A 25,589-nucleotide genomic window follows, 5' to 3' on the forward strand; every position below is an offset into this window, starting at 1 on the left:
TATGAAAAGATAGTTGAAATTGCAAGAGAATTCTTTCGCGAATAAGAATTTCTCGGAAGGCTAGCAGTGTCCTGTCACTGCTTTTACTTTCACAGCTTCTTCGCAAGAACAAACACGAAATGTGGCACCAATCCTTTCGGAAAGAGGGAGGGTTCGAAAAAGAATTAAAGAACCCATCCATCCACTTCCAAAATTACTACCTGAGCACGGTCTCAGAATAAAAGACTGACACAGGTGCAGGACCGTCCCCTTTCTCTTTTCCAACCTCTGCTAAAGAGGAATCATCCAGAAAAGAACGACAACAGTTCGAAACGGCCGCCAACAACCCTGGCACCCGGAAGCCCATGAATCGTGCCACTCTTTTCTTCCTCAAATAACTGCGGGCCCAAGCACTATATTCTTTCGCGGAAGCAGTATACCGCAAGAATTGGAGGAAGTACCGGAAGCGCGAGAGGGTTTCTCAAGTGCAGCTGTTTCGAACTGCTGTTCCCCTTTTAAATGACCGGCCGTTATCGTTCCTGATTGGGGGACCATAGGCGCCATTTAAGCCCACACAAATTCAGATGCACAAACAAAACCCGGTTTTTGAAATTTCTCATGCAGTAAAATCTCATTGCAGCGAATACCAATGCAACGAAATATCCATTACAACGTAATAAATGTTCAGTACCGCTTTAATTGCCACTACATTACACTATAACGAAATTCCCGGAACAACGAACAAAATTTGTGGTTCAAACTAAACCGAAAACCGGAAAAAAAAGGGGGGGGGGGAAACCGTTATTTTGGCCGATACGAACACCGGAACTGAACCGAAAAAAAAAAAAATTGGTTAACTACGGGTTGATATATTTTGATATATCTTCAGCCATTTCGTATCAATCAATTTAAACAATTTATCAATATTTTCTCATGAAATTTCAACCATATAAATATCATCATTTCATGTACCTTGCCACATTTATGAGAGAATTATACTTTTAAATACAAATAAGAAAATATATAAACTAAAATCATTCGTTCGGAACTGAATCGAAAACCATTATTTTTGGCGGAACGAAAACCGAAACTGCAACCTATACATTTTTTAGTTGAACTGGAATGACAAGAAAAAAAAATCACGGCTTGAAGCCCTGGAAAATATGTGAGACACATATTTTAGTCACAGTGGCTAAAAATGGCGACCCCAGCAGAGAGAGCATTTCAAAGCCGGTACTTGAAGTTCTTTAAATGTTCGGCTCGGAGCATTTGAAAAGGTGATTTGAAAGGGCAGAATTTCCTAGAACGCTCCCTCCAAATATATTACAAGGTTCGGGGAAAGGGTGAGGAGGCGAAATGTACGGGGAGAGAGATTATAAATGGCTAAAACCCCAAGATTATGTTTTAGGATTTCTACACGCAACCGTAACATTTGAAAGAGAATTCTGAAAACAAATCCGTTTATCCCTTTTTCTTATTTTTCACAGCAAATCGATTCAAGCTTGGAAGAAAATAAAATATTTTTGGAGTGGAAATGTATACGTCGTCTGCTGTGATGCTGAAAAGAAGACAAACGATGCAGTTGGAAGAAAATCGACTTCTTTGGACTTATATTTTTTCCGTTCCACAATTTTCTAAAGTGAAATCACAACCAAATTCGAGTGAAACTTTCTTTGCGTTCATTTATCAAAATAAAGAAAGACAAATTTAGCTTTTTTTATTTTTTACAATAGAATATGCTGTTCTGTTTCATCATGTAATTATAAGATGTTACCTTAATGCTGGATTTGACTTACACGGGATTTGAAAACATGTACGGGAGAATATTTCTCGAATTTTGAGCTACATAATCCTTTTGCTGTTCAAACTACTATTTTACTTTCACAGAAAAAAAAAAAAGAAAACATAACCAAAATGAAAAAAAAAATGAGTGTTGTAAACATACACTATAAGTGAAACTTATCTTCTCTTCTTTTACATTCTGAAAAGTCATATCACCAACACGTTCTCTCTCACTCTACGCTCTTGTTCTTTCTGCGCCTTGACTTAGGCATATTCGCAATAGAATTGTACATTTTAATGAAAAAAAAATAGATTATAAACAACGAGAAAACGAAACAATACTCGAAATCCGTTTTTCATTTGTTGCCAAAAACAATGCAAAGTAATAGTAATTACAAAGTTAATTTGTTAATATAAGTGAACAAACTAATTTCAAGGCAGAACTTAAGAAATGTGGATTTCGCTTTTAAACCGATCACTTGACTTTAACCAAAGAAATGTTCGAAAACCTGCATCATTTGAAAAGTTATGCCCAAAACCCACAAATATCATTTCCGCCACACAAAAAGCATGTGGATCAGAATTTCAAAGCGTTTGCATAAAAAGTTTCACTTCAAAATCTCCTAGTAAATTCAGTTTTCAGAACTGTAATAACGGTTTGGCAGTATAAGGTTTTGATTGGCGGAATTTGAAGGTGAACTGAATTCGAAACAGCTGTACACACTAGAAACAGGACCACGAAAGTTATCTGCAGGAGAAGTTTGTTCAGCCGAAAAAAAGCTAACACCTCAGATTTCGAGGAAAACCAAACTAGGGTACTGTAACTGTAGCGTGGCCGATGTCTCGTAACTGAAACATTAAAAACATAGATAAAATGGTCCTTTGTATTTAAGAAAAGATATAACCGGATGGAGCAATAGCATTCCTGTTTGCATAGATTTCGTTTCAATACCGTGGATTAAAAATGCACAAAAGAAAACATATTGCTTATTTTAGAACATTTTCTTTCTTTTTTTAGTTCCTCTCGAAAACGTAAAATGCGGGAAATTCATAAATGAAAAACTTTTCATCCGAATTAAATTAACATAATTAGTATACGGAAAAACTGGGACCTAATGAAAAAGACGTGAAATGGGGAGAAAAACGTAGAATCGGGAGCGTAAAATCGGGGTTTCACTGTACTTTTAAAGCAAATAAGGCCTTCTTAAACAACAATACCCTTAACAGTAAGTTGTCACCCCAAAGCCAGGGTTAAGGCAGAAAAAACCATACGCAATATACCAGATAGCCATACAGACAGACCAATACCTTTATTTTTTTCTTCAATGCAAATAAGGCTTTTCAAGGATCGTGAGAACACTGCAAACCACATTAGAAACGCTTGTATTTGATCACTTTTCCATTCAACGTTTTAACCACAGACAGCACAAATTTTTGATTATTTTAAGTTTACTCATCAGTTTTAAAACCGAAGTTTCATTTTACAGCTGGTGTAGAAAGAATCTCTGCATGCGATTCCGTAAATACACTTTTTCTGCATATGTAGTAAGGAGGAGAGGGAAAAGAGCATTTATATTTAATTGCACAGGTGTCTCTCTAAAGCCGGCTTGGTTCAGTTTTATTCGGATCTTTAGAATTATTTAGGTCGTTTATATTTATGATACTGCTTATCCAATATGGTTCTTCAGCAGTGGTGACCACTGCTGAAGAACCATATTGGTGGTGGTATCTTAAGTAAAAAAAGCAGCAGTGGTGGTATCTTAAGCAGTGGTGGCCCTCGGGTAAAAACAAAAGGTTGAGCACCACTGTTCTAAAGGATCATTTGTTTATATTGATGGCTTAGACCAGGCGTTCCCAAACTTTTCTAATTCGCGGCAAACTTTGAAGAATTTGAATTTCTTCCTTGCATTTTGTTCCATATCTATGGTGCCGTGGATACTTAGCGGCACCCTCACCTTTCCCTGCGGCATCTTGGCTTAGGCATGCGGCACCCACCTAGGACCCCCTGGCTTAGACTAAACCAGCTAACTCCACACATAGTCTTTTCTTTTTCTTTTTTTTTTTAATTTGTTCTATTAAAACTCGCTTGCTACTCAAAGTGCTATAAACAGGTGAAACATCTCTGCGAACCGGTCAAACTTTTTCCCGGTGACAGCAGACGAACCAGCCATTGAGATTTTTTTTTTTTTTTACAGTGAATATTTGCTTTGCAAGCACCTGAAAAGCAAGTAACTTGCAAAAAAAAGAGAGAGAGAGAGAGACAAAGCGATCTGGTCTTGACAAACCGGGAGAGAAAATCAAATAAAAAGCAAGAAAACAAAAGAAAATCCTCCATTTAAGAAACCCCATATAAATAATTCATTAGACGGCGAGACTCCTTCACGCACAATCAAGAACGATCACGTTAAATTTCCCATTCGGAATATCCGCTTTTTGCCTGAAAGTAACGGATCCACGTGCGTCGTCGGTAAACAAGTGGATCTCGGCCACGGACGTGGTGGAAATGTCAAGCCGCGTTTGAACAGCTTTCGCGGGGGCTCCGATAACAGAGAGAAAGAGGCCCAGGAGAGATATAGGGGAATTCACTCTCCTTGAGTTATTATCAAAACATGTACGGATGGTGGGCTGGTCATTCATAATATATATTTGAAAGTTAGATATGCACTTATTAGATACTCAAACACACGTCGAAGATCACTAGTCCAAAAAACTTTGAAAAAATGTATATTGAATAATTTACTTAGCATTAGAAAAAAAAAAAAACAATTTATTAATAACAAATACTTAATTCAAATACCAGAAAGCGCAAGAATAAATGAATTTACTTTTCTCATAAATAAAAGTGCAAAGCAAAATCATCATTATAGAACAACTTGTGTTCACATACAGTTCGACTTTCAGGGGAAGGATGAGAGAAAATGAATTTTATTTTTTCATTTAGTAATTCTGAAATTATTGTTACTTTGCTTAGAATTATTTTACGTACTACATAAATAGGATTATAGTCAATCAAAAAAACTCCAGCGCGATGGGAGGGCTCAGGACCCCCTAGACGCTTTCCTTGTGTGCGCCACTGCTTCATATATACATAATTGTCAATGATCGAGTAACGCTGACGTCATCAACAATGAAACTCGCACCACGGCATGACAACTTGATAACTGACATGAAGGGAAATGCTTTATTTTGACAGGGCTGAACTCGATCCGTTAACTTAACTGTTTTAGTGGTAAGACTGTGTCATTTCAGGGGAATGAAGAAACAAAAAAAGGGTCAACAATGAACGCTACCTATTGAAGTTTAGGGTTCATCCAGTGGAGTTAGGGTTAAAATTTGAACAATCAAAATATCACCAAACAGGCAAGTTCTTCGTTTAAATGCAGAAGCAATTTTCACCCGTCATACCTTGACGGGAGACTTTCTAGTCTTATAATAAGTCTTATTTCTAGTCAGTTAAGTTATTAGTTAAGTTATTTCTAGTCTTATAATCAGGAGTGCAAATTGGCCATAATAACCATATTTTTCGCATCTTAATTACCTTCTTTTTTTTAATGGATGTGCTTCGCATTACCTTATCTAGAAAATCCTCGTCATACTATAAGGAGTGCGAATTTCTTCCCCATTTCCATTCAGTTTTTTTTTTTTTTTTTTTTTTTCGGATCCTCAGAAGTATTTAAGTCATTTATATTTATGATGCAGCTCGCCCAATATGGTTCTTCTAATAAAGGATCATTTGTTTATATCGATGGCTTCGACCAGGGGCTTAAACTTTTCCTAACCATTTGTGAAAACAAGGAACCCAACTGCACGGTCCTATCGCAATTCGTGATTGCGAAAATCATACTTTGAATTCAAAATGTTAAAATTCAAACTTTCCCGAACCATTTGCGAAAACAAGAAACCAAACTGCAGGGTCCTATCGCAATTCGTGATTGCGAAAAACATGCTTTGAATTCAAGAAGTCAAAATTCAAATGAATGCCAGGGGCTGGATTTTGAATGTTTATTTTATTTCATTTATTTATTTTTTTAAACTGTAAATGAAAAAACAATACTTGATTGCGGAGTTCTTGGGATTTAAACTGAAAAAAGAAACCACTTCCTCAAGAGTAAAACATTCGATTTATAAGACAATAAAATATTTAAAAAACCATGAAACAAATACACCAACAAGTACTAACAACAGCACGTTTTTTCCAGATTACAAATTAATTCGTAACACTTACGACTAAAACCAAACACTTCATCTATACATGAAAATTTCGACACACTAGCTAAGACAAATAAACACTAGATTTAATTTCGAGTTCCCTTTCATTTGCTTAAATAAATAATATTCGCTTCCTAATTCTGCAAACACTTTTCAACCTCATTTACTTATTGGATCATAAAAACGCGGAAGTGGCAAGGGTTCAAAACTGGAAGCAATTTCGAGCTCATAATGGCAGCGAAGATATAGTTAAATTATGATCGGCTTTGTTGTCCGCTTATTTTCCATTTTGAAAATGACGAAGGAGTTGATTTGGCGGCAAAGAGACTGATTATCTTATGAAGAATAACGATTATTAAACCGCAAGACAAGTACAGTAAGCAATTTATGATGTCTGAGGTCACGTCTACGCCCGATAAATGTTCGAAAATACAAAACTAGTTATGACCTTTTTAAAGTCGTTCAACGCTGCAAAGGAAACAGATGATGGAGCAGAAGAATACTATCAGTTTTGGCAAAAACAAATACAGTTGAACTCTCTTAATACGATCACGTTTAATACGAAATCACGGCGAAAACGAACATTTTGCTCGTTAAGTTTGGTTTGCTAATTGCATTAAAAATTTCACGTATAATACGCACATTAAATTGAAAGTCTCAGCTAAGACAAACAAAAATTTCTGACCTTTTTTCTTTAAAATGTTTGTGGTTGAATACTGTAATTTTCTTTTTTAGAAATTGTTCATCATGTTGTTAGGTTTTAGAAGTCCTATTGTGTAAAGAGAAGAAAGTATTAAATATTTTACATAGAAAATAAAGCCCGTACATTTGTTTACCTGTGTAGTGTGTACATTTCAATTTACCAGGAGATAAAACTGTTCCATCTTTCATCGCGGATTACAACCTATTCCGCGATTGTCGATTATCATTTTTCTTCTTCAATATTTTCCAAAAACATTCATTAAAAATAAGTGATTTTTTCCCCTGAATGTTGGATTACAATGTCTGTATTAGTAGTAATGTTTTTTAAGTATAAATAAGCATTTTTTTTTTTTTTTCACAGTCACTCACTCACGGTTGTTACGAATAACGGCTAATACGAACAAATTCGTGGATTTTTGACATTTATATTAACCGAGTTCAACTGTAGTAGCAAATAAACTTTCCCGCATCAGATTGTTCGATTGGTTGTAATGGCGCGAGAGCCATAATAGGTTACACCACTCTCTCAGCGGTAAGCACTGTCCTCTGTGGAACAGTGGAAACTTAAATTTTCGGAAGGACGGAAATCCTTAATTTGCCGAATGAAACTCTGAATTTTGAGGTCACAGTGATCTCTTATCGGGGCACCCCTGGATAAAGGACTGTTCCTAAATGGGGTAATGAGCAGTAAAGGGATAATAATGGACATTTTCAAATGTTGAGTAAAACGCGTCTAATGTTACAGTCCTAGGTAGGCTTTCATTGAAGAAAGTTTTCCTAAATCATGCTTTATAGCAGCACCTACGAGGGCTACTAGTCTTGCCCCAAGACAGAGGAGAGGTTCACCTACCATTTGTACAGGTTATCTCCAAATTTTAAATTTTGGCACCTACATCTCTTTGGTTCTCACTGCCTCAAATTATATCACTCTTATTTTCGACCGCCTCCCATCCCCTTGTCACATGTCGCGCTATTTTCCATAAGCATATTGTCACTGAAAAAAAAATGTGTGATGTTCCACTTCTTGTTACTCTTTCTCGTCTACTTATCAAAAATTGCCACAATTTCACGAACTTTCCTCACCCTCAAATCGTGAGATCATTTGTAGAGCTATGTGGCTAAACATCTTGTGGTGTGCCCAGCCAACACCACACTAGAGACAGTCTAGTGTGGTGTCGGCCTAGCTGTCTCTGAAGTAGATAGATATTGGAAGGCTAGAGAAAAGTTACATGTCTTACAACACTCCCCAACAAACGAAAAGTCCTACCAGTAATGATTAAGTCAAGCTATGGCTGTCACTCTTTGGCCCTTGAAACAAATGAGAGATAATCACTCTCTTATATCCTATAGACAATATCTTTTCGTTAGTTGGACCAACGTCAACCGCAAAGGCCAAAGACATTTTATTTGATTTAATCTAATTTATTTATTGTTTTGTAAAACTTGTGTAGCGATTTCAGCTGTAAATAAATTTGATACAAAAACTTAGTTGAATTAGTTTCAACTTTAGTTTTAGTTTAGTTTTTGCCTTAGTTTCTTTCTACCAAGAAAACTCACAGATAATCTCACCATAATAAGTTGTGTAACGTGCCATGGCCTACACTAATCGGCTAATCAAAAAACCATCAAACCGATTGAAAACCCCATATGACTTTCATTACGGTTTTCAATCATTTAAAAGTCGGACTGCCAGAAAACACGAAAGCATTCCTGATGTGCGTCCACTTTCGTTATATGTTTGTCCCACCCAATACATATCAATTCCTCCACCCTTCAATTAGTGTCTCTACTACAAGCGACACTGAATAACCGCTTTATATCTGGCGAATTCGCCCTTGAGGGGGAACTGCCACTCGAAAGTTTGTTGAGCAAGATCCAGTTCTGAGGCCGCTGAAATAAGAGGAAAAGTATTCAGCAAGGCTTCTCAAATGGAAAACTGACCCAGAACACTAACACTGCTCATCAATTTTCATGTTTTCTTTTCTTTTCTTTTTTTTTTTTTTTTTTCATTTTGAGGAGAATAGTAACTACGGAGATCGAATACCATTCTTACTTGAAGAAAATTGATTAATTAATCCTACTGTTCTTCTGATATACTTGATATTAATTCACAAGATTATGAATCAGAATGTAGCCAGGGAAGCAACCAGAGAATCGCTCCCAGAACCTATTGGGTCGAGCAATGGACGCATGTGGGTCCTTCATAAATCCTTTATACAATTATTTCTTTCTAGAAGTAGTACATTAAAGAAGGGTGCTCACCTTCTACAGTGGTGGAACCCTTTAATAAAGCTACGTAGAATCCCCCTCCTCCTCAAACAAAATGAAGAGCGCCTTTTTAGTGCAGGCTATGCGCCAAGAGCACCCCCCCCCCCCCCCCCATCATCATTGACAGCCCTGCACTGAAAACTGAAACATTTTGAGCTATCTTCGATAATTTCTTCGCATATTTTAATGGAGGCTTATTTGGCTGCTTTCTCTTAATCCCCCCCCCCCCCCATTTAGTGGCAGCTTACAGTATGCAATGTTGGATGTTGATTTTAAATCCCATTCTCAAAAAACAGATTTCGTAAAAAATATAATGGGGAAAGCAGCAGGAGCCTAACCAAGAAGGATTTTGGGGTAATCAACCCTCATAACTTTTGGTTTTAAATTATACAATCAATCTTTGTATTCGATCTCGAGAGATGCATCGGCGCCGATTGTACAGAAAAATTTTAATTTGGAGGCAAAAGCGGTTTCAAAAAACATCTAAATATTACAAGGGCGGATCTAGAAATGTTTCAAGGAAGGGGCGGTTAACTTTTTTAACTCACCCTTTACTAAGTATCTGTTTATACAAGCTTGTGGAAAGAAGGGGGGGGGGGGGGGCTGCCACAGCATTTTTATCTAAAACAACTAAACTATAGAGATTTAGCCAAGGAGATCTCCAAACCTATTCCTTTCCTTTTTCGTTGAAAGAAATATTCTAAAATTACGTTTTAGAACTTCATTCGGAACTCCCTCCCCCTATCATTATCAAAGGTAGTCTAAAATAGCGCTTTTTGAAACTTCAGTTTTGGAAAATTACCGGATGAAAGTCACTGAACTCATTCTTTACTCTAAACTACCTGAGAAATGTACAATCACGAGTTCAGACCTTAAATCTTGTGTTTGGCCTTAATTGTTGGGGGAAGGCCTCCACGTGCCTCCTCCTAACATCGCCAAAGATCGTCTAAAATTGCCTCTTTAAAAGTCCAAAAAGTTCCGATTTAAACCTCATTTTTTTCCTTAACGTCATCAAAGATGACATACACTCGCGTATTAGTTACACTTGCTTCAATTCGGACAAATTGTCGGTTGCAGGGTCCCTCAAAGGAGGATCACCACTCCCTTCTTGAAATATTATGTACCTAACGCCTTTCCGTAGTAAAAGAAACATCAGGAAAAAAAATTCAGACATTAAGTTTTCTTACTTCATTCTTAAAAGTAAGAAGAGTAAGGACCCCAATTAGGCAACAAAGGGGCCAGCACAGTTCTGTATTTCGGAACATGCCGAACTCCGGACCAGAACTCAAAATTTCAACATAGCCGGTATTTATCGAACAATCGCTCGAATGAGAATTTTAGGAAAATACTACTCATTAAAATTTCCGTAAATACTCGCGTAAAGTCGAGCAATTTAGTACAGGCTCAAATTTGGCGGATCAAACGAGGCTTTTAAGAACGTCGTCCCTGGCAGAATCATTTGCTGATCATGATACCTAATGTCTCTTCTCATAGGATTTAGGTATGTACTTTTATCATTTGATGAACTGAACTTTCTTTTCCCAAAAAGTTAAGCTCGAGATGCTCTTGCTTACATGCGAAGGTTCATCCAAGTTGCCTCTTCGTAATAACATTTTGTCTGAGTCACCAAGATACCTCCTCTAGATGCTATGAAGAAACCTGCGACATGTCAGGTGAAGCGCTATCCAAAAACCATTGCCTACAAACGTCTTTAGCAAATGATACTAATTACTTGTTCAATCTTATCAAAAGCACTCGTATAAAAGTTCACCAAAATTTCCGAAATGGTTTTTTACCGAAATGGCACTTTCCGTTTTGTCTGAAATATTTTGGAATTTATCAAATCGTTTACCTACTGACCAAGATTTTCTTCGTAGATTGTGAAAGGTTAGCAGTTTTCAAACTAAATCATTCAACTAAACAAAAATTAATGCAGTGATGATTTGCAATATCACAATAGCAGCATCATGACGCTTTCACGTGAAGTGTTGTTGGGCATTTCTCACAAAAAGACTTAAAACACAATCTTATCCGCTTCTGTATTTTTCAGTTCCAACAACTATTCTGAAACGGTGAATTCAGATTTTTACGACTCTAAAATCAAAACGTTTCAGAGCTTAAACTAATCGGAACTTCTTGGGCAACAACTTCTTAAGTCAAGACTTTGTAATTGAAGCATAAGTCACTATTAGGGGTTGATATTTCCGAGTTTCAAAACCGGCAGGAACTGTTAAAATCTCAACATTTCGAAATTTTCAGCCCAAAAATCGCGAAGAATTGACTCAAGTTAGCAATTTGCAATAGCAAGAAAAAAAGTCAAAATATTCTATCTGTTCAGGTGTGGTGGGGTAGACTGAGAACGTCAGATTTCATTTAGACATTGAAATAAAGGTAGAACTTGATCAGTCATTCCTCAAATATAAGAGATGTTCTTGGATTTCCGAAGACTGAAATCGTCAGATTACTGCTGGTATTGGATTCTTAAGGCAGACCTAAGACTTTATCAGTCATCATATTGAATTCCTCAATTATGAGAGATGTTCTTGGATTTCAGAATACTGAAATCGTCATATTACTGCAGGCATTGGATTATTGAGGATTATGACTTTATCAGTCATATTTAATTCCTCAAGTATGCGAGATGTTCCCGGATTTCAGTAGATTGAAATAGATTACTGCTAGCATTGGACTTGTAAGGAAGACTTAATCAGCCATATTCAATTCCTAAAGTGAAAGATGTTCTCGGACTTCAGATATATTTGGATAGCGCTAAAATCCTGCTCAACACTTGCATTTATTCCGGGATTGTACAGAAAACATCATTCTAAAATGACGCGATTTTGACAGTTTGTTAGATGCGTTCAGAGACAATAGTTTTAAATAAAGCATATTAACGTTCCATCATTTTTTATGCCAATTCTCGTGTTTTATAGTGTCACGCGTATATAAGACTTAACGGAGAACGTGGGGGGTGGGGGGCTGAAAACCGCTTTACCCTAAGCAATAGTTTGGAGGTGCGTGTTTTCGTTTCCATGATTGTTTTTCTCGAAAGGGGCGTGTCTACTGCATCATATGCTGACGTATTGTTTAGAGCCCTGTTTATTGGTTTAAAAGTAAAGAATGTCAATGATTCTTATTGGTCGACAGAAACAGTAACAAACTTTAATACTCAGTTTCAGCTACAGAAGTAGAGTAAAAGCATAGTTGACAAAAGATCGGCCTGAAATTTAAAATTTTCACTTCATTCTTCATTGACAGTGCCCAGCAGAAACTTCTAGTTTCGTACAGGTTCGTACATTTGGGGACTCAGGAACATTTGGGGAGTCATACACAGAAACTATAATGTATTTAAGCTTTTTGTGTATTTATTTATTTATTTATTTATTTTTTTTTTTTTCAAAAAGAGGCATTGAGTTATATACCCTTTGCACCCTAAGGAAATTTTTTAAATGAATGGCATGGTACAGTAGCCAATTTTTTTTTTAAATGAAATATCGGCTTTTTCCATCAGTTGGTGAAATGGAAATAATAACTCATACCCAGTTAAAGAAATGGAAAATTTTGTGGGGGAAATTTGGATCGTTCTCAATAGAAAACGGAATACATGAAGCAGAAATAAACTAATGAATAAAATAATTGTAAATGAAGTAAAAAAGATGACCGTAATTTAAATTCATTACTAAAAGGACTTTCATTTACAAATTTTGCTAATACAAAAATGTACTTTTTAAAGAAATAATGGCATTGCTATAACATGCAGGGGGGAGGGTAGAAATTCAGAAAGAAATATCATCTTTTAGCATCTATGAATTTTGAGGAGGGGAGGGGAAAATAAAATATGATGCATCAATTAGAATTTCACTACACAAGTTGAAGAATAATGTGACACTGATCAATGATCACATTAAGATTTTTTCCTGTATAGAATATCTTTTTCTTAAATAAAGACTATTTACTACTTTTAAGTGTAATTGACTTAATTTTGAAAGGTACACTCATGTTATTTTTTCTTCTAGTTCTCATTCTTAGGTTTGGAAGACATGTGCTGACATCGACATTTTAGTCCCTATCATTTGTTCACACCTGTGATTAAGGAAATTAGGGGGATCCCCCTCCCCTTACAAAATTTTTAAATGATGGGCCTGCATTTACTTTTAATAAACTTCATGATTCAAAATTTAGTTAAATTTTCTTTCTGCATTTTCAATTGCAGTTTGTTACTTTTTTTAGATACATTTTAACGTTGTGTACAGTACAGTCAAATAAAAGAAGCAAGTTTTTTTTAAAGGGATTGACTATACATTTTGAATGCGTCACTTCTGAGCACATACGCCAAAATTGGCGTCAGGGAATAATGAATGATATTTTCAACGCATCAAACTGAGTTTCTAGTTCAAAACAAGTTTAATATCAGTTTATTCAGGCTAGCTGAAATATATTAGTTATTGCCAGAAGTCTAAAACCTGATAAATGTCAATAATAGCAATATCAATATTCACATTCCAAAGACATGGGCGAAAAACTAGATATTTCCAGTGAAAGTCAACAATCTCAAATTTTGGTCTTTCATGGAAACATATCTGTTCAGTTCAATTAACCAATGAGAATTTCTTAAATCAACCTAAGATAAATTTAATTATTCTGGGCAAGAAGTGACTAATAAAAATGTTCATAGTAACTGCTGGAAAAACTTTTAAAGTGAAAAATGTTCTTGACAAAAACCTATAGAATCATTTAATGGAACATAATTAAAGAATTGATTTAATCAAATCAAATAAAAATTAATCTAAAATAAAGGCCCGTCAGGAGGATCAATTGCTCCTTGCCTTGCAAAATTGTGTTTTAACACAAAACTGGGAGCGGTTTCTGTTGTTTTCTGATAAAAATTGCAGAGTGTTATACAAAACAATTCGGAAAATTCGACATGAAATTGAAATTTTCCCCCTTTTGAAAATATAAGATCAACAGCGTAACTAAAAAAGAAATCAACTGATAATAGTAATTTAGTTAATGTGAATGCTGGTATACTTTTATCTACTTTTATCTATCTTGTTACCTTCTATCTACAATCCACTTGCAGGTTGACAAATCGTTCTAGAAACATATCTTACATTTATAACGTTCTTTAAGACATAAAAAAGCAAAATTTGCCATCATTATAAGTTTGTACTTCAAAACGTTTTCAGTAAATCTAGTCCTCATAAAGAGAAGGGTTTCATACAGCTATTTGAAATTTAAGATACAAATTTACACAGCGATGCATTTATGTTATTTGTATAGCTATGTAATCATTGTAAAAGTGATTAAAGAATGTTAAAATGCAAATTTTCTAAAGACACATACTGCTGTGCTAAGCACAATAGTCGTATCTGCATTTTTTATGAAATTGAGTTATTGTCCATCAAATGATTCTTTGTCACATATCACCTAAATACAAATTTTGATGGTCATTTGTCAATAGGAAATGTTTTTTAAAAATTGCATCTGAATCAAATACATGGAGGCTCAATTTTTTAAATGGAAATAGCTCATTTTGAAGCTGGCTGCAGATGAGTTTTGCGCTTAGCACGGCAACATAACCCAACAAAAGTTTTCACCCATAAGCTCAAATCTGTTGCCAAGAAAAAAAAAGCTCTTTGTAAACTAGGGCTGCGGAGTTGGAGGGAAAATGACAGACTGAGGAAATTTTAGAAGCTTTGTCTCAGACTCCTTTACCCCAAAATCAGTCTGACTCTGACTCCACAAGCACTGGCAAAGTTGCAGATTTCGAGGAAAAATGACTGACTCCGACTCTTGGAACTTCAAACCTTTGACTCCATCTCCTTTTCCCCCAAAACAGTCTGACACCAACTCCACAGCCTTGTTGTAAACCCGTGTGACACACACCTCTTTTGCACATTTGTGCATTAAAAAAATTGTTGGATCATCTCTAAATTTTAACAGAGAAAGGTATTTATTTCTGAATCTAATCAAAGCATGTGATTTCCTAAAATTACCTTAACATCCACGTCAACTCAATTTAAATTAAGTCATGATAAGTGTTATAATTTGTTGTCAAACTTAACCACTAGCAAAAATATATATTATAGGTTATAACTAACCTGTAAACTTTGAATATTATTTTCACAAATTAAATTCACCCAGAATAATTTTGATGTTTAACAAATCAGATATACCTCACATAAATATGTAGGTTTGTTCGAGTATTTAATTACATTTATTATCTTGAATACACACAAGTTTCAGATATCTTCTTGAATTTAGCTAGTATTATGAGCTTTAAAAATGATCGATTAATATAACAGCTAGAATCTGGTGACAGATAACATTGCACATACATACTAAGCAAACCTACAGCACATCTGTAAACATTGCCAAGCACATTTGCCAGCACACATATGTGACAACACCGGGGTATCAAAACAACAATCTAGCACTCACTTTCCCTTTAATAATGCTGAAAATGTCATGTGGCGATTCAGATCCAGATGAGTATAACAGGCTCCATAAAATCTTAGCATCAAACTCAAAAGCAAAGCTTATTATTTCTGTTATCGGTAATCTGCGTCAAAAACGCAAGCCGGCTGCGATCTTAGCAGCCGCGTAGAGGTAATGCTGCAGCTCTACAGCTACCATCGGCGTTTGGGACGCCCGAATTCATAACAACTCGGTGCCGTTCGATAAGTGAGAGATTGGAACAAAAGAAGCTTACCTTTTATGACTGTCGATTAAGGAATCCCGAAGCTTTCCAAATTATATAAATCCGATGTCAGAGAAACGGGAGTCTCACACACACGAAAACAACATCTCCACTGCATTCAGCGGAAAGTGACGCACTGGCTGAGCCTCCTCTCTCGATTTGGCTACGAGTCCGCCGCTGCTGCAGGGTTACCATATTTTTCCGGGACTCTTTTTCTTTTTTGTGCGCCCTTCTCGCGAGGAGGGTCCTCTTGGCGGTGTTCGGCTATGAAATTATTTTAACCCCCCCGGTTTGGCCTTGCTGTGGAGTCATTTTACAGGGAGTGTGTTCAGGAATGGGCAAAAGGGTTAGGGGTTTAAGTTGCGACATGCCGCTACGGGTATTGCTTTTTTTTTCACTCTTTTATTTCCTTTTTCCGGTACCCCCCGCTGTCTCACCGGAGTCAAACATTGCTTTACATCTCTCCATCTCTCCCCATGTGTTCGATTCCGTACTGAAAGGGGTGTATTGAAATCCGCGTTCGAAAACTATTATATTTGATTTTGATGCTGACTTTTTTTTTTTTAGAATCCTCGTCTTCCAGCCAGCGAGAAAACTGTTGCATTATCGAAAGTTAATCGTTTTTTACGGATCTCATATTACGGCTGAATTTTATCTTACCGTTACTAAAAACTATTCACAATGTCCCCCCCTCCCCGCCCACTAGATGGATATATAAACGTCCATAATTGGGAAAGGAAAAGAACGGCATTTGCTCTTTTTGTAACTTATTCAACGTGTTTCTCTTCACGGGTTCGTCCTAAATGATGTGACATTTTGAGGGGGGGGGGGGGGGTTCATGATATTGCGAACAGTTTGTAACAAGGGGGAAACAAGACGTGATACATTACGAATTTTTCTTCGGGAATATGCTTAACTATCATGCTGTAACTAAACTACGTGACATATGTTACAGGGGGGGAAGGGGGGCTAGGCGAACTGAGACGTTTTTCGACACAGAAGTAAATATTTGCTCAATATTAAATGAATAATCTGAAAGTAATGGCAGCACTACTTTTTGTCTGAATTATGTGTACATTCAAAAAAGAAAAATAATCTAGTCAATAAAAATGATTGGCGCAAGCTATTCAACAATCCAACGGATGAGCTAGATTCGTAGTCGTTGTAGCCTGCGTTTGGAAAAGCCATTCGTTTCGAATACCATAACGTCAGATCTTCTCTAAAATGTTTGGCATCGGAAAGCACCAAAGCAATGAAATTTACTAATTACTATGTAAAAATGGGCAGACAGATATATTTGCAAAATCCCACTTTCTGTTTTCAAGTAGGGGAATGTGGGGCAAAGTGAAATGGTTAAGATGACCGATTTTTTCAAAATGAACAAATCGGAAATTTGTTTTGAAAATGACAGTACACAGAGAAAAAACATTGTATTTTATAATTAAACAGTATTTTTAGTTAGGCGTTGAAACAGTATTTTTAGTTTTTAGCAGGTAATTTGAGTCTTCGAAAAAAAGTGGAAAATTTTTACTTTTTTTCTCATGGGGCAAAGTGAAAAACACAATATTTTTCTCAATAAATATATGAAGAAAAATAAACGAGCGAGTAAAAGAATGAATGAACAAGAAAATAAGTGAATGAATGAATAAATATGAGTGAATAACTGAATGAGGGAATGTAAATGAATTGATTAATAAATGAAAACGAAAGTGATTTATATTAAATGGTTGATGATGTAAATGAAACAAACTATTTTACTTTGCCCCATCCACTTTCCCCTGCATGTACTTGACTAATTGTACAGTTTGTTTGATATACAAATAAGCTTAACATAAACTAAATTAATACTGCATTGAATATTAAGAGGTCTCAATTAATATATAAAATGTTAATAACAAAACTTTATCATTTTATAATAACAAAAATAATTTTTGACTTACAACAAAATATTACAATATGAGTACCAATTTTTTAAAGTTGTCTATGTATTATTGAATGCTTTAATTTTCGGCGGTATTTTTTTTTTCGTGACTGAAATAGACTGCATATGGTACTATACATATGGTACATATATATACCAGATAGGTGGAGCTAAAAGCAGAGTATATATTTCATCATTTCACTTTGCCCCGCTAGTTCACTTTGCCCCATATTCCCCTATATACTTACAGTCTTGAAAACAAGATTTTCCAAACTGTTGATCACTGCCCACTTAGGATCACGAATTCGATCCTAGGTACACTACAGCCAGAACCTCAAATGATTTATTATTCAGTTTCATCGCTAGAGAACAGTTTCATAATTGGGTCGTTTGCAATATTTTAAAAGTATTTTATTCTGAAAGAACATGCTTAAAAACATAGGATCTAACCATTTTTTAAATAATTTGTTTAAGTTTAATAGTTTTAAAAAATTACCTAAATCGGTGATCTTTCATTGCTTACATTTCTTGCCGATGACTTCACAAATGATGAAATGCCATTCTGTGTTGCCAATCACAGAGCAAAGTATTTAATTCGCATCTTTATTCACGTGTATTGGCAACGATGTGGTTGATAGCAAGCTTTGAGAGTAATTTTAATTCTCTTCTTGATTATCATAACGTAGAAACGCGGTACAAAGATGCGCCAAAAAGCATCATTTGTGACGTCATCTAGACCACGCCTTGTTTGAAAAATCGGACATTTTAAAAAATTATTAAAAAAATAACTGTTGGGAAAACAAAAGAATTTTCTGGGTCATTGCTTTTTTTTTATTCTATCAATTTCAGTGACTAAAAGTACTACTTTTGACTGAAGGAAACAACCCCATTGATTTTAATTGCGAAAAGTATTTTCCAGAATAAAAATATTATGAACTAAAGCGAAGCTATAAACTTTGCTTCCCAATTTCAGAAAAACCGACTATTAAATATGATGGAGACACTCGAGGCAGTGGGAAGCAAAGGGATGTGAGTGGATATCTTAAAGTTTTGATTAAAACGCGTTTAATGGTAAGGTTCTAGGTAGGTTTCATTGAATTTTTTTTTTCCAATTCATGCTGTATAGCAGCACCTACCAGAGTTACTAGAACTATCTCTTGCTCCAAGACAGAGGAGAAGTTCTCATAGTAATTGTACTGGTTACCTCCAAATTTTTAGTTTTGTCACATTCCTTTGCTTCTCACTGCCTCGTTTAAAAAATAATAAAGATCGTGATTACTTTAAAACAAAGTTTAATTAATAACCAAGGAAGTGTGAGACACTACACAATCGGTTTTTCCCCGTTTCACCAATACTTAAAATTTCCTCCCCCTTCTAAATATCTCAAAAAGTAAGATTGAAAGAGAAAAACAGAGAGGAAGGAAACTTCGTGTCGGCGAAAAGACGAGGACACCCTACTGTCTTCAAAATTTACTTTTATACTTAAATAGCCTGAATTCCGTCTGAAATGTTAACATTCATATGAAATTAAAAAGAAGCGCTGGAACTGAACTCACTTGAGCTCCCGTACCAAAGCACAGTTTTGAAGTAAATATTCGGTGATAAAACCGTAATGTTCATGAATGTTTCGATTTGAGCCATAAAGCTTCCCTTGCTCGAAGAGAATTCATTGAAATGGTGTTTAGTATATGTTATATGGCGCTGAAACAAACAAAAAAGGGAAAACTACTGTATGTAAGCATTTCTCCAGCTGTACTTTATTAGTTAGTCAAGTCTATATTCGAAAAAAAAGAGAGCGAGAAAGAAGGGGAAAAAAGTACTACAGTGTAAGCGGTTTAAAAATGGGGGATACAACAGGAATAAAATGTTGATCCAATTTCTAGAAAGTACCGTATTCCCCCCGCATTAACCGGATATATATATATATATATATATATATATATATATATATATATATATATATATATATATATATATATATATATATATATATATATATATATATATATATATATATATATATATATATATATATACGAGGCGTGTTTTTAAAGTAAGTTCCGTTTTTATATAAAAAAGGAACGAGTACAGATAGAGCTAAGTAATTTAGTGCACAAAAATCTACCACCCTTACGCTATTTTTCGACATTGCTCCCGTGATTTTCCAAGCATTTGTCATAGCGTGGTACAGGTTTTTGTATACCTATTCGTACAAAGTTACCGCCCGTTTAGTCAACCATGAGGACTCTTTCAGGGCTTTGGCTGGGGCGTTTTTGAACATCCTCTGGTCTGCCCTCACCTCGCTCGCAGTATCTTTCATTTGTTTCGGCATCTAAAGTCTTTCCAAGGTGGTCTGTGGCACAACAGCAATAATGAGCTCAGAGAACATGTTATCCCATGGCTGACTACACAGGCGGCAATTTTCTATGAATAGGTATACAAAAACCTGTACCACGCTATGACAAATGTCTGGAAAATCACGGGAGCAATGTCAAAAAATTGCGTAAGGATGGTAGATTTTTGTGCAATAACTTTCTTTGCTCTATCTGTACTCGTTCTTTTTTTATATCAAAACGGAACTTACTTTAAAAATACGCCTCGTATATATATATATATATATATATATATATATATATATATATATATATATATATATATATATATATATATATATATATATATATATATATATATATATATATATATATATATATATATATATATATATATATATATATATATATATATATATATTTTGGAAAAAAGAAAACCACTGTAAGGAAAAAAATTAATAAATCCTGAAAGTAACCTCCTTTCAAAAAAAAAAGTGTATTGCATTTATTATGCGCTTGTTATTTATGGAAGGTCATTATTAATGGATTTCATTATATGCCAATAAAATAATCAATTCAGAATAAATCATCGTTACTGCTATTTGATCATATTTTTTTTTAAATACATTATTTTAGGTTCATTTTAGCGAGGTAAGTTTAATTTTTATTTATTGAATAGTTATGGTAAATTCTTTAGCACTGGTTTAGGGGCGGTAACTTACTGCTTAAATGTTTGCTTTCTTAGTTTTAATTTTTATAAAATTATTCGTTATTAAACAATATTTTTCTTGTTAAAATAACAAATGGCATTGTTAGTAAATATTTTTACAAAATTAAACTCTTTATTAACACAATACTAATAAGATATGTACAGAACGTATATTCATTTTTAAACTGAACATATATTTTTATAGTATTAATTTTTTTTCCTAACCTCGATTTTTCCGGTATGCCGGAAAGGACCAGGCAAGTGTTATTGAAAATCTGGTGACCTCCGAATTTTGCGGCATGCGGGGTAATACGGTAGATTGTAAAGTTTAAAGGCTGGAAAATTCCTGGTATAAATATAATAACGAAACAGCATTTATACGATAGAGAACACTTTTACGGAGCTACTTTTACTACATTAAACACAAACTTCACAACTGTCTAAATTAATGCACATTTTCAAAATTGCATTTGCTAAACGCATTTACAAAATTCTATTCAGGAACGGCTAGCCAGTAGGACCAGAACCTTAGATATTGAGCCCGTTTGCTAATCCTTAAGTGTTGGGATTTTTGCGAACCCAAACACTCTCTTCCCCCCCAGAAAAAAAAAAATCTGCTTCGCTAGTGAGTTTCAAAGTCAAGAGACAAAACTCGAAGTTAAATTGGCTAATTCTGTATTTGCAAAAAATATCTCACTAATATTGTAAGGGGAAAAAAAATCCTTTTTTTCACAACTGTTTGGCGATGAATGTAGAACTGAATTAAATATTAAAGTAAAATCAGACATGCTACTACCCTCTTCTACATTTCGATATCAATAGCCTCTTTATTTAGATTACGATCCATGAACAGTCACTGTAGATGCAAAGTACCCCGTTTGCACAGCTGGGTCAACTTTTCTCGCTGTATGCGACTTTCTACAAGATGCAAAAAAGAACTTTCTTTTTCCATATGCACGGAACAAACCATGTGACGTGTGTTCATCGAGACAATTAATGGAATGATAATAAAATGTTCAGAATTAAAAAGAACGCGTAACTCTTCGCAAAGCAGGAATTTATTACAAGTGAAAAAATTCTAAAATAGGCATTAAAAGAGAGGGAAACAAAAACAATTTGCTGCAAAAAAAAAAAAAAAAAAAAAACTTTTATCTCAAAAAGTAGTGAAACAACTACTCTGCATAACTACATTTACTCCTCTGTCTACTGTTTTTCAAGAAAATCACTACCTACCTTAAAAATAAGATATGTAAGTACTACTTAACTACTAAGCAAATAATGCAGTTCGGTTTGAAAGGAAATTTTAATTTTTCTTTAGCAAAAACATTTTACAAAATGAATGTATAAAAAATTTATGATTGAATCGTTGCCAAAATATACCGATTCACGAGAAATATTCAACACTCATAAAATTTACTGTAACAATAAATTCTTGAGACCTCCAGGGTAGCCCTTGACTGTAGCGCCACCGAAAAAGAAAAATCTTATAATTCAGTTAAAATTAAAGAAATTACCTTGAAAATACTATTTTTCATAATTATTCACAAGATTTCACAAAATATTAGCTACAATATTTTCCCAAGCAAGAAAAATTATTTATTTCGGCTCAACTTTTGCAAGAATTAAGGAATAATTAGCGTTAATGTCTTACAGAATCAAGTTCCAGAGTTTCTTAATCGAGCAGAGAGTGACATCTGGTCAACGTTCAGCGATTCCTAAAAAGTTTTTTTTCTTCTCCCGCTTTTTAGCCAACTTTAACGAGATGCACTAAATGAATCATAAATGTGAAGAATTCATTATCTTCGTCCGAACTTTATGAAAGACGTAATGAATTTATTGTCAAGTTCCTGTTGGATATCTTTCCCCCTATCAACTCATATCTTTTAAATTGAAATCAATGTACATGTTTGAGCGTTATAAAGACGTTAATTTTCATTCAAATTTTCCAATTATCATTTTGAATGTAGTTAGTTCATCAACTTTTCTAAACATCAGAATACGGCCAGAATTATGACTTCTACCTCCTACATGCTTTTCAGAGAAATACCTTTTCCTTTCAAAAGTCACTCCAGTAATAACTGCAGTCATTCGCAATATCCATGGTGAAACATGTTTTCATCACCGAATGTGATCTAAATGGAGGGAGAAAAATAAAAAATGGCAAAGTTCAAAACTCCTAGTGCCAAACATTCTAATTCTAAATCCCAGTGGTGAAAAGTTTGAAAGCCTTTTTAAAGAGTTAATCACAGGGGGTACTGATATCAATAGTGAGTTGATAACTGTTATATCGGTTAAACGAGACATGTCCTTAAATTTCGGACCAACTAGCATGAAAGTTATGTTCAGAAACAAGAAGCTAAAAAGTCTTCAATAGCTAAAAATTTCCGGGACACAGGTCACAAATTTAAATTTTCCACAAAACTGAAATTACTTTCCCACCTTCCGCCATCGGGGATTAGGACTTCAAGATGCTTTTTACTTATAAAAAAGAACTTAAACAGAATATATAATGAGTCTTTTTCAATCCCGCATATTTCTCCTCTTACTAAAATGGCGTTGAATTTGCATTTTCAATATCTCTTCCGCTAATGCTGATGGTTTGAATAATACTGAACCCTGATTGCTTTTGGAGTCTTCTTTACAGTATTTAAACATTGTTTCGCAATAGATTTTCCATTTTTACTTTCTTCTATATCTAATATATAGAAGAAAGTATTGGATTCGTGCAAATTATCCAATTTCGAATTTTGACGGATTCGAACGTTTTGAGGTGTGCTGAGTCCATTTCGACTATTTTTGGAAAATGTCTGTCTGTCTGTGTGTATGTGTGCATGTATGTGTGTGTGTATGTGTGTGTGTGTATATGTGTGTGTATGTGTGTCACGTCTGTGTGTGACCAGTTTTTTTTGGCCGCTCTACAGCAAAAACTACCGCATGAAATCGAACGAAATTTGGTACACATATGTGCTCCTATGTGAACTTGTGCCCATTGGTTTTTGGCGCGAATTCCTCCAAGGGGGGTGGAGCAATGGGACGTTTTTTGAGTTACGCGTGATTGCTATTCCTCAGGAAGTAACTGGCGGAATAAACAAAATTTGGTCCATATGTTGCCAGTAACAGGAACAGGTGCTGATTCAATTTTGGTGTCAATAACTCAAACGGGGGTTGAGCTATAGAACGTTTTTGTCGTCAATTGTGACTGCTGATCTCAAGAAATAATGAACGGAATGAAAGAAAAATTTATCGGCAAGTAGCCTTTAGTGGGTATAAGAACTGATTTTATTTTGGTGTCAACAGCTAAAAAGGGGGTAGCGCAATCGCCCGTTCTTTTTTTCCATTGTGAGTGCCCTATCTCAAGAAGTAATGCTACGTTCTGGTTGAAATTTGGAATATATGTGAATCCATATGTAAACAGGCTTTGGTTCAATTTTGACGCCAATCGCTCCTAGAGGTGTTGATTTTTTTTTTTTTTTCGAATAAAAATAGCTTTATTAATGCAACAATAAGGAAAATAAATCGTAATAGATTGTCGTCTGCGTATTTCTCGTGATTTTAATTGTATGGAAATGATCGGAAATATTATCTCAATGATTTAAAATTTTTAACTGTTGCTATTTTATGTTTGTTAACAAATAAAATGTTTGGAAATAATTCAAGCAAGGCTTTTAAAATAACTTTCAATTTTCGCTCTTTGCTTTGCTTTTGTAATAATTCAGACATTGAGATGGTCGTTAAGTTTTTGCATGTGTAATTTTGTTTTTGTTGGGGATATTGCTTCCTCGTCAAGCATGGGGCGGGATCAGAAAAAAAAAAAGAAAAATATAGAAGAAAGTTTCGTAATGGCCACAACATACTAGTTTTTTTTTTGCGAATAAAAATAGCTTTATTAATGCAACAATAAGAAAGATAAATCGTAATAGACTGTCGTCTGCGTATTTCTCGTGATTTTAATTGTATGGAAATGATCGGAAATATTATCTCAATGATTTAAAATTTTTAACTGTTGCTATTTTATGTTTGTTAACAAATAAAATGTTTGGAAATAATTCAAGCAAGGCTTTTAAAATAACTTTCAATTTTCGCTCTTTGCTTTGCTTTTGTAATAATTCAGACATTGAGATGGTCGTTAAGTTTTTGCATGTGTAATTTTGTTTTTTTTTGGGGATATTGCTTCCTCGTCAAGCATGGGGCGGGATCAGAAAAAAAAAAGAAAAATATAGAAGAAAGTTTCGTGATGGCCACAACATACTAGTTTTTTTTGCGAATAAAAATAGCTTTATTAATGCAACAATAAGAAAGATAAATCGTAATAGACTGTCGTCTGCGAATTTCTCGTGATTTTAATTGTATGGAAATGATCGGAAATATTATCTCAATGATTTAAAATTTTTAACTGTTGCCATCTTATGTTTGTTAATAAATAAAATATTTGTAATTAATTCAAGTAAGGCTTTTAAAGTAACTTTCAATTTTCGCTCTTTGTTTTGTTTTTGAATAATTCAGACATTGGTATGGTCGTCAAGTTTTTGCATGTGTAATTTTGTTTTTGTTGAGAATATTGTTTCCTCATCAAGCATGGGGAGGGATCAGAAAAAAAAATATATATATATATATATAGAAGAAAGTTTCGTGATGGCCACAACATACCAGTTTGGTACTGGCAAAGTGAGAAATTGCTCTAGAACAATCATTCTCAATCACTGGTCCGCGAACAACTTCCATGTGATTCACGAACAGCTAGCGAAAATTAATCTATACACCATTTTTATAGTTGCAATTACATTTATTAAAGATAACTTTTGAATTCATCACATTTCACGTAATATAATTGTTGTGAAAATATTATTTCTATCGTATGTGGTCCGTTTTGGATTCGGAAGGGTACCAATAGTGAAAAAGTTGAGAACCTAGGAATGACAGTCGTATTTTCAGACATCGAGCAATATTCCTCTGGTCCGGATATATAGCTCAAGACAAAAACTGATA

The 25,589-nt window shown here is 34.7% G+C and overlaps 1 protein-coding gene across 1 annotated transcript in view; it reads right to left on the reverse strand.

Moving 5' to 3' along the window:
* The window catches only part of LOC129227065 (uncharacterized), a 252,824-nt gene extending 236,864 nt beyond the window's left edge, over nt 1-15,960 (reverse strand). The window contains exon 1 of the mRNA XM_054861710.1: nt 15,653-15,960. The gene's annotated coding sequence lies outside the window, so the exon portion shown is untranslated. The remainder of the gene's footprint in view (nt 1-15,652) is intronic.
* Between the last annotated feature and the right edge of the window lie 9,629 nt (nt 15,961-25,589).

This window comes from Uloborus diversus, chromosome 7 (assembly GCF_026930045.1).
Source record: "Uloborus diversus isolate 005 chromosome 7, Udiv.v.3.1, whole genome shotgun sequence".
In the NCBI taxonomy this organism is placed as follows: domain Eukaryota; kingdom Metazoa; phylum Arthropoda; class Arachnida; order Araneae; family Uloboridae; genus Uloborus; species Uloborus diversus.